The following is a 9,973-nucleotide window of genomic DNA, read 5'->3' as shown; positions in this document are numbered from 1 at the left end:
AGACCCGACACCCTGCACTGACCACACAGCAGGCAGCACCCACCACCACGGCTGTCTCCCAGGATGCCCACGAATAACACATGGCCTTCCAACGCCATGTGTTGGGTTGGGGAACATCCTTTTTGACGCGGATGTTACCCCGCAGTACCGTTACAACGCGTATTTTAGAACGCAAGTTGTAACCACAACTTGCTCTGGAGGGCGCTAAAGCACAAGGAATAGTAGATTTACTATTCCAACACCTTCCCTACTGTACGTAGACTGGTGTTGGAATAGTAAATTAAACTATTCTTAAGTACGCACCCCTACAGCGCAAGTCGTGGTAACGACTTGCGTTGTAAAATACACGTTGTAACGGTACGCGTGGTAATACCACGCGTCGTAACAACGTACATCCGTTGGGTTGCCAGGAGAAGCTGGCTAAACAGGTGCTGGTGGGCTTCGACCGCATCACAGCCAAACTAGATGCCATACGTGGGTGTCTGGGTCCTATCAGGGACCACTCACAGTCCCTAACAGACACCCACAGTCCGCTCCATGCTCTCCAATGGACCATGGCTGACATCGCTGGAGCCCTGAATTAGAGAATCGAACAACTGTTCAGTCCAGAGTGGCTCTAGGGATGTCACACACGAGTTGGGAAACATGCGGAGGTTAATGGAGACCATGGTGCGGACGCAGGCAGAAAGTGCGCTGCGACTGCTGCACACCAGCGAGAGGTAGCTGGGTTCTACAATAACCTCAAGACCATCCTCATGGCACTGCTACCACAAAGCCTGGTGCTGATGCATGTTGCTGCTACCACTACATTCACATCTCCGCCACAGAGTGCTAGAGGAAGGCCAGCACCACCCACACATGAGGCACATGAACCAGCAGAGGACAAAGATGCGGATGATTCTGCCTCCGTGGTCAGAAGGTCGCAGTAGCATTCCTTTCCTCCATATGGCCTGTTTCAGCTTGGTTCTGCCCTCTGCATCAGCACCTTCCACTGTCTCCCGATGCACCCTGCGACACTCACCTTGGACCTCGACATGGACTGCCATATTCTGTTTGATCGCCAATGACACAGCAATCAGGTTGCGGACTGAACTCTTCCCCTTGCTTTGGGCTTGTCATTCCCTTAAGGACTCTGGTTGGCCCTCCACGGGCCAACATCGTCATGTGGGGTTTGCACTGCCCTGTACTGCTCCAGATACAACACTCCACTGAATGTGCATTAAACATTCCTAATCACACAGATGTGTCATGTCTATGTTCTTTCAAGTGTGGAAGTATTGATGAATGTAGGGTCAGTGAATTCCTCTGACGTCCTTGTGGCTCATGTCTTTGGACTTGGTCACAGGGTGACACATTGCCGAATGCGGTCCGGGTGGCGCCGACACAACAACAGGGACACACGCATTAGTTACTTCCTTGTCCAGCCCCGTACGGAACAATGTCCAGAGCCCTGGGGTCATTGTTCAAATCCGTACGCTGTACTGGCATATGCCAGGCCAGCCCACTCTGCTTACGCTCACAGGGGGACGGCAACTCTACTTGTCCCAGGTCTGCCCTGTAGTAATCTGCTTATCACAGGTCTAGTTGTCAGCATGGCACAGCCACTCTCTCGCGGCTGGCATACACCCACACCACACGTGTCACAGGACATGTGACCCTGCCAATAAAAAGGTCCAGGAGCACGTGTTCGATGCCATTTCCAACCGCTCTCGGGGGGTGTTCATGCAGAAATGGAGGCCCAGAGCCCTGCAACATCACATTCCGCCGGCCGGAGGTGACATGATTGTGTCTGCACCACGATACCCAATCATTCAGGGTCCATGACTTGCATGGCACCGACTTGGTGGCACCGGATGCACTGCAACCGGCACAGGCACATTGCCACGGGATGGTGACGTTCGGTACACTGAGGTAGGGACACCTTAAGTGCTGAGCGGGTGTGCAGCCTGCGGTGATGCCCTGTCCCGGTGGTCCGGACTGCTTAGGATTTGTGTGCCCTGCTGGACCGCAGTGTAGGCCAGAGCCAGCGGACAGCGTGGGCCTACCGCTACGTGGCGTTGCCTCCTAGATCACATAATTAGTGGCACTGCTAGGCTGAGCAGGTGTGCAGCCTGCGATGATGCCAGGTGCACTGGTATGTCCTCTTCCATGGCGATATCAAGACCCGGCCTCAAATGTGAGACCTGGTGGCCTGCGGAGCGGGCTGCATGATTTGGAGGGTGCTATGTCCGCGGGCCCAGGGCTTGGGGCCTGCACCGGTGGCAGCAGGTGAGCAGTGAGGCCTGGGTGCGCAGGGGCGGACATGCACCGCTGGGCGGTGGGAGGGGCTGCATTGCAGCTGGCTGGGTGCGCAGGGGCGGGCATGCACCACTGGGCGGCTGGAGGGGCTGGGGTATATCTGCCTTGGTGTGCAGGGGCAGACAGGCGATGATGGCGTGTGCAATCGTGTGTACTGTGCCAATCATGTATCTGGACTCTGTTGCAGATGACGGATGTTTCATATGTGGGACCTGGAGAACTACACTACATACCGTGGTTGGAGACACACCGGTGTCAGCAGGTGAGCAGTGAGGCCTGGGTGTGCAGTGTGGGCACTCTCTCTCCCTGTCCATCTCTTCTGTTATCTGTGTCTCACTCCCCCTCTCTGTCTGTCTTTCTATCTCTCCCCCTCTCTGTCCGTCTTTTCTCGCTCCGTCTTTTTCTCTCTCTCTGTTTCGCTCTCTCTCCTTCGCTCTCTCTCTCTGTCCTTTGATGAGTGCAAGTCACACCTTCTCATCTGGTTTTTTGTCTTACAGGCTGTGACCTACAGATTGTCCCGAGGACAGCCACCATGTGTCTTCATTTCTGTTCTGTGTTTATTTGAATAAAATTACAAATGTTTATTCAAAGGTGAATGTGTGATGATCATTTTTATGACGAGACATCCATGTCACCAAATGTGTTTGTGCGGCATCAGGCTGGTTATGTGATTCGTGTTTCGTGTAGTTGATGTGGCATGTCTTTAACCAGGGGGGGATTGCCAGGGGAGGGGGGTTCCTGGGGGTGGTGGCGGTGGGTGTTGTAGCCCTTTTGGGGTCCCAGCTGCATGATCAGTGGCTCTATGGCATCTGTTGTACTTCTGGTGTGGCTGTGGTCTGGGCTCCCTTTTCTGGTGCAAGCTGTGGTCCGACTTTACACCAGGTCAGAGCAGGTGTTAATTTCCAGGTGCTAACATGCCTTATCACATGTTTTGTGGTCGCATCGCCGATCTGGCTGGTCGTTGTGAATATTGCGGAGTGGTGTTGTTGTGGCTTTTAGCACGGGAACGCCTACTCTGCACTGCATTAGCGATAGTTGTCTGGGTCATCTGTGGCGATGTTTTTTGGGGATGCTATCGCAGGTAAACTGGTGCTATCGGTTGTTAGCACCAGCTTGTGAATAGGGTGATAATTTAATCGCGACTTTGGCTGCAATAAAGTGCTGCTAACTCGGCAATAACTCCTTGAGAATATGCCCCATAACTTTGTGACATTTTCATGGAATTTTGTGAAAGTTTGCAAGAAAAAATTACGAGAGTTGCCACTATCTCTCATCACCACACTCAGTGGACATTCCTTGACAGCACCTGGGTCTGTCTGTCAGGTTGAGTGATTTCTTGCACCACTTACTTATACCTGTGCAGGGAACTGAAAGGACCACGTGCCTTGGCAGACCATAAAGATAGAGGCCTGTGGTTGTGTCTGTGAATCAGGGGAAAAGTCAGGCATAGGAGCAAAAATTTGACAGTACTATTGACATCTTTGGGTCAAAGATCTTCTTTAGGGACTGACCTGCATTTGCCAACGGACTGTGCAGAATGGGGGTGCTTTCTCCCTCATCACATTACCCCTGAAGTATAAGATGATAGAGTAAAGCCCCCTCTTTCAAGCCTCAGGGACACCTGGCCCTCTCTCCCTGTGGATGAGGAGGCAGCTCTGTTCTCCCCTCTTCAAGGACCCAAGCAGGTGGAGGTGCAATGCTGACGCAGCTGATGACCACAACAGTCACACATCATCTCACAGGCAGGGGTTCTATGCGCCCTGATGCACATGAGAGGGCGACCCCCAGTGGTGCGCCTGCCCCCGCGCACCCCAGCGTCTGCTCAGTGAAAGAACCTTTTCAGTCATGAAATGGTGAACTCGTCCCTTTGGCATTTCCATCAGCTGCTCTCAGCATATTTGAGACGCACAATTAACCACTGTGCGCGTTTAGTCAAATGCCCTCATTCACAGAAACTGAATTATTTTTTATAGCTGTTAACCTTTGCTCAAGGTATTATTACAAAATAGATATTTATGCTTCTGTCGAATTCTTATATTCCTGATATCAACCTTTGGTTAATGTCTTTTTTCACTTTTTACAATTTTTATCAACCTGTCCCTCTTTAGCGGCTCTCCGCCTTCTCCTCGTTTTCTATATTTCTGCCTCCGTCTTTCTCTGAATATTTGTTTTGCTACCTTATTCCTTAAGGTATTATAACACTAACCGTGGGTCCGTAATCTTGAAGAATTTGCAGACTTTTGTATGTTTTTTTTTCCTTTCCTGAAATTTCTTTTTTTATCTTTAGATAAAACGTCCACCGGAAAGTAGTGTGTTAAGCAAAGGGATTTCTCAGAGCCTCTTCTGAGTAAGCAAAAAGGGAGAGAATGACTCAGTGACGAACCCGTAAGTTTTATTTTTTTAGACATTGTAGGTTTTTTGGGGGTAAATATAGTAATGAGGAAAAAAAAATACTTTTTTGAATTATGTTTTAATTCCTTTGCAGAAACTGTTTCAGTTTCGTAGGAAAATACAAAAGTACTTTTCCCAGTGAGCTACATCGAAGAAGGGAGAAGCTGTTGTAATATCTTACAAACTTACTAAAACGGGTGGATGGCAAAGAAAATGTCCAAGAACTATCACTGTAAAAAAGAATAGATAAAGCCAATAGGTCTCACCTATGTAAGAGATATTGGCTTTGCCAATGTGTTTTAGCCATGATGCACACCGGCATGGCTAAAAGGTATTGGCGTAGAGGAGAGTGGGGTGCAGTGTCGTAGAGTGGAATGGCAAAGAGTGGAGTAGAGTGTCATAGAGTGAAGTGGCACAAAGTGTTGTGTATTTTAGTGGCATAGAGTGCCGTCGCGTAGTGTGGTGTACATGGGATTGGCATAGAGTAGAGTGGACTGGTGTAGGGTGCATTGGCATAGAGTATTGCAGAGTAAAGGGGCGTGGAGAGTAGTGGCATAGGGTGCAGGGACATGGAATACAGGGATGTACAATGCAGCCTTGTAGAATGCAGAGGTATAGATCAGAGTGTTGCAGAGTAGAGTGCAGTGGATTAAAGGTCAGTGGTGCATACAGTGGTGCAGAGTAAAGTACAGTGGTGTAGACTACAGTGATGAAGAGTGCAGTGGTGTAGAGTAGAGTGGCATGGAGTGCAGTGATCTAGAGTGGTGCAGAGTAGAGTGGTGTAGATTGGTGCAGATTAGAGTATAGTGCCATAGACTACAGTGGCAGATGGTGCAGTGACATGGATTGAAGTGCTGCATAGTGAAGAGCGTGCAGCAGCTTAGCATTTGGTGGCATACAATGCAGCGTTTTAGAATGTAGTGGTGGATATTAGAGTGGTGCATAGTAGATTGCAGTGGCTTGGAGTGGTGCAGAGTAGATTGGCACAGAGTGCATTGGCATAGAATACGGTGGCATTAAGTGCAGTGATGCCGAGTAGAGTGGTGTAGAGTAGAGTGGCTTAGAGTGTAGTGGTGTAGTATAGAGTGGCATAGAGTGGAGCGCATTGAGTTAGGACATGGGTTTTTAGCATCTCTGCTGTTCTGTGCAATTTACTCATTCTCTGCTGCACCCTCATGATCGACTGAGTTTATGAAGCCACATTCATTGCCACTTAGCACCAGGATGCTCCTTTGGGAGTGGCAGTGCACTCTACAAGTAAGAAAAAAGGAGTGGTGCAGAGTAGAGTGGCATAGAGTGCAGTGGCATAGAGTGGTGCAGAGTAGAATATAAATTCAGAAAAAAGGAGGGAGGCAGAGGAATATGCTAGGTTCACCCTCCTGTTCTAGTAGTAAACACAAAAAATCTGAGATCACAGATAAAGAACCTAGCTGTAAAGGTAGATGGGAATCAATGTGATTGATGTAATCTAGAAAGGAAAAATATCCTTTCTTGAGACCCATCACTCACCAGGGTTTCCCCACGGTGACATGCTTCATCATAGGGGCCATCCCAACCCACTGCAGGTTGAGGCGTGCTGCGACTAGCGAGGATAAGTAGGAGCACTTTAGTGAGGAACTATGTGCAGTGCAGTGGTGTATGTGGAGTGGAGTGATTAAAAATACCTAACTAGTGGGCAGAATTACTTTTATTCTTGCTCCTGGTTGATATATTAAACGTGGGGTGGGTCTCTAGGTCAGCCTGGTTTTCAATGAGTCAGGAGTCCTAGTAGAGTGCCAACATGTTTCAAGCTTACCCCTAAGGTCTTCTTCAGGACGCCACAGGGACCAGCACTGTGTGTACCAATCCAAAAGTGCAATATAAATAGTGATTACAAATGCTGATTAATAAGCATTAGTTGGAAAATATATTTATGACATTTAATAATGTTCTGTAGGTATCTGTAATAAAGAAAAACAACAAAGTTAAGAAGAAACAACATCCTGCCTGTAGCAGGTCGTTTATGGGAACAGTCCAGCCCGAACTGCCAAGCCATGCCTTCCCTGGACCGGAATCAAGCTTCCTAGCTGTAATGCCAGAAACCGGTCCTAGGAAGCTTGTTTCCGGTCCAGGGAAGCCATGGCTTGGCACTTTGGGCTGGACTGTTCCCATGAGGCACAGGGTCAGACTGATTTGCATATGGCCATGTCTGAACTGGGGTGGCAGAGTGGGCTAAAGAACGGTGATGGATTAAACCCAGATCAGTTGAATGGGGGTGAGTGCGTGTATTGTCAACGCTCCGTCCATCATTTCCTTTGGTTTTCCCTGAGAAGCTGTGCCACAGCAGTCAGGATTCCTTCTAGTGATGCCAATGCAGAATTGGTCAGGTCATTCAGTAGAGCTTTGCCCCTATTCCAGTTTGAGAGGATCAGTGCGTGATCTGATGGTCAGAAGTCACTTTTGGGCGGGAAGGACTTCACGTTTTCTAGGAGATGCAGTGGCTGCCAAGCTGTTTTGATATTAAAGCCCTGATTCACAAAGAGCCTCTACAGTTGAGGCAGAGTCTCCACACTCGTGGCATAATCTCCACTATGAGAAACTGAACTGCAGAGCCTTCGCCACGACTGTGGAGGCTCCCTGGGAATTGTGCCCAAAGGAAGGTGACCAGGAGTCCGGGACTCGCCTGGTATTTCAACATCTGTCCCAATAAAGTTCAATGCACATGTCCCAGTTTTCAGAGACGGTAGTATGAACACACAGTGAGGCTAGTTTTGTATGTTTTCCAGTACATAGTTAGTTAGCAGCTCCTGGCAGAAATCAATCTAGATAACACGTGTGACACCATATGCAAAAGTTGCTTTTAGTCCAACCTAGTCCCTCACTGGTGGTGTTTTCTCGTTTGGTGAGCACTCTCTATTGTCATTTTGTGTCCCTCGGTCATTGCATGTTTCTAGTCCTATTTCTGTGTTTATGGAATGTCTCGTTTTTTTTTTGTCACAATGAAGTCACCCTTACATTAGGTAATATGTGTTTGATTTGCTTAAAAATCCAGTAAATTACTAGTCAATAGCTTCCTAAGAAGAAAAGAGATACAGCCTTGCCTTAATACTTCTTTTGTTACTATTATCCTGAAGAGGTCCTGATCCAAACCCAACAGTACTTATGTCCGAATACATTTCTATTATTAAAGAAAGCCATCCAGCAGGCATTCCACTTACATATTTTTTGCCAAAGGAACGTCAGAAGTGCACAGGCAAAAGCAGAATTATACTGGATAAACAACAGAAAAAGGATTGACTATTAAGCTGTTTGCTTAAGCAAATCAACAAAACATTTTCTTTCCCAAAATGCTTTTTTTCTAAGACTTGATTCGTGAATAGGTTGACTCCTCTCTTCAGTACATTTTTGAAAAATATTTAGCAAACTTTTGCAAAACAACCTCCAAATGGCATGACGAAGGACAAACAACCTACATTTATCAGGTTAGAAGCACAATCCTTTTTCATAAATTATATTCATTCTTCCCTTCTAAAAGTTTGCTACCCTCCAACAAAGGATACAACCCACAGTAAAAACTAGTGCAGCCACCAAGCCTACCATCCAAAATGCTGATTTATATTGAATATTGGAATTCCAACAAGTTTACATGTGCTAGGGTTTCGTGGAGAATGTATATTTACCTAACCATGGCAGATTAAGTAAGAATTGCCAGTTGAATTGGAACACTATGAGCATGGAGACTGTGGAAACCGGTTATGGGAGACTTTGGCTGGGGCAGTAGCTGAGGATCTCAGGACAGATAGAGAAGGTTAGCCAATTAGACTGCAGTAGGAGCACATCCCGGATAGTTTTAGCAGCTGGGTGGCAGTAGCAGAGTGTGTTACAGCTGCTTAGTTAATTCCCTCTCTCTTAGTTTGAGCACCATGTTGCCATTTCCCTGCGCATTTGTTATGTTCTACATTTTTCCCTTGTGTTCCTTTTTGTTCTTTCTTTGTCTGCCTCTAAAGATCTACCCTTCAGTTACTTTCATCTGCCACGTGATATTTAGATGCAACCACCACTGCCCGGTATCTCCTGGTGTTCCCAAGCTCAGAAAAGGTGGCTGGGTACTACCTGGGTTCATTACCCCCAGGTCCCTTATGTCCTCGTCCCATTCATTACAATGTGAAGATAACCATCTCTCGACAGAAAAAAAGAGCAGAGGTATGCTGGGACCCTAATACTGCCCCTCCCACCGGGAGTACATAAGCAGTACTTACCCAGCATCCCGTCTGTTCTTTTTTTCTGTCTGCTGACAGAATGGACGTGGTGTGCTGTTCTGCTGCTTCTGCTGGGCTGGAGCGGTGTTCCTTTCTTCCTCCCCCTTCATGGCTGCCTGGCTTTGCGGGCGGGGTTTTTTCCTGGTCTGTATCCCGGCCTGCCGTGCTTGCTGAGGGTCATGACGTTCTTGGCCGGTGTGCTGCTTGGCCTGCGGGCCCTTTGTGCTGGTGCAGCTCCTTGGAGTTTGTTTCCGGGTCGGGGGCTCGTCTCCTGTTGCTGGGCGTATGGGGAGTCATGCCGCCTCTCCTGTGTGCCGTGCCTTCCCCCTGTTGGGGTGGGGGCCCTGCTGTGGTGGTGTCTGGCTCCTGCCCCAAGGTAAGTCCCGCATAGCGGTTTTGTACTATCACTCTCCCGGGGCTGCCGGAGTTCGTCCTTGAGTTGCGCTGCTGTTCTGTTGTGGTGTTCGGCGGTGTCACAGGTTTGTATCCCTGCTGGACTGACTCTGCCTTTCACCGTTGGACGCGTCGCGGCTCTGTGCTTCGACTTCCTGTCTACTTTCTTTTCAGGTTGGCCTTCTGACTTTCATGGAGGCGGCTCCCTGGGATGCCGGGGTTTGAACCTGGGACCTCATGCTTTCCAGGCATGCGCTCTTCTGCTGAGCTACATCCCATCCGGAGCTCTCACTTTTTCTTGGTTGGCGAGAAGCCGGCATCCTCAACTCTCAGTGTGGTTGTGTGCTCTGCTGAGACGCATCCCCAGTTCGAACAGCGCTTCGTAGAGTGCAGTTTCTGATGCCCTTGCACCCATGGCGGTGGCTGGTATTGCGATGGGAGGTTACATGGCTCTGGCAGGACCCACCCTGGTACGATTATCTGGCAGTTGCTTACATTCATACCTCGGTGCTAGCTCCTGCGTTGCAATGTTGATGGCCTGCACCTTTCTCTGCTGGCTATGCGATTTCTTGGTGCTGCGCTGCTGGTCTGCGTCAGTGGTGTTGGGGTCCGTGGCTCCTTGCTCCACCTTCTGCCCGGCTGCTGTGTGTCTG

The 9,973-nt window shown here is 48.8% G+C and overlaps 1 non-coding gene across 1 annotated transcript; it reads right to left on the bottom strand.

Moving 5' to 3' along the window:
* Positions 1-9,526: 9,526 nt before the first annotated feature.
* Positions 9,527-9,598, bottom strand: TRNAS-GGA (transfer RNA serine (anticodon GGA)). Its single transcript has one exon. It is a non-coding gene; the product is annotated as a tRNA-Ser (tRNA).
* Positions 9,599-9,973: the final 375 nt, after the last annotated feature.

The sequence above is a fragment of the Lissotriton vulgaris genome, chromosome 5 (genome assembly GCF_964263255.1).
Source record: "Lissotriton vulgaris chromosome 5, aLisVul1.2, whole genome shotgun sequence".
In the NCBI taxonomy this organism is placed as follows: Eukaryota; Metazoa; Chordata; class Amphibia; order Caudata; family Salamandridae; genus Lissotriton; species Lissotriton vulgaris.
The sequence above is the reverse complement of the archived record's forward strand: the minus strand, read 5'-3'. Positions and strand labels throughout refer to the sequence as shown.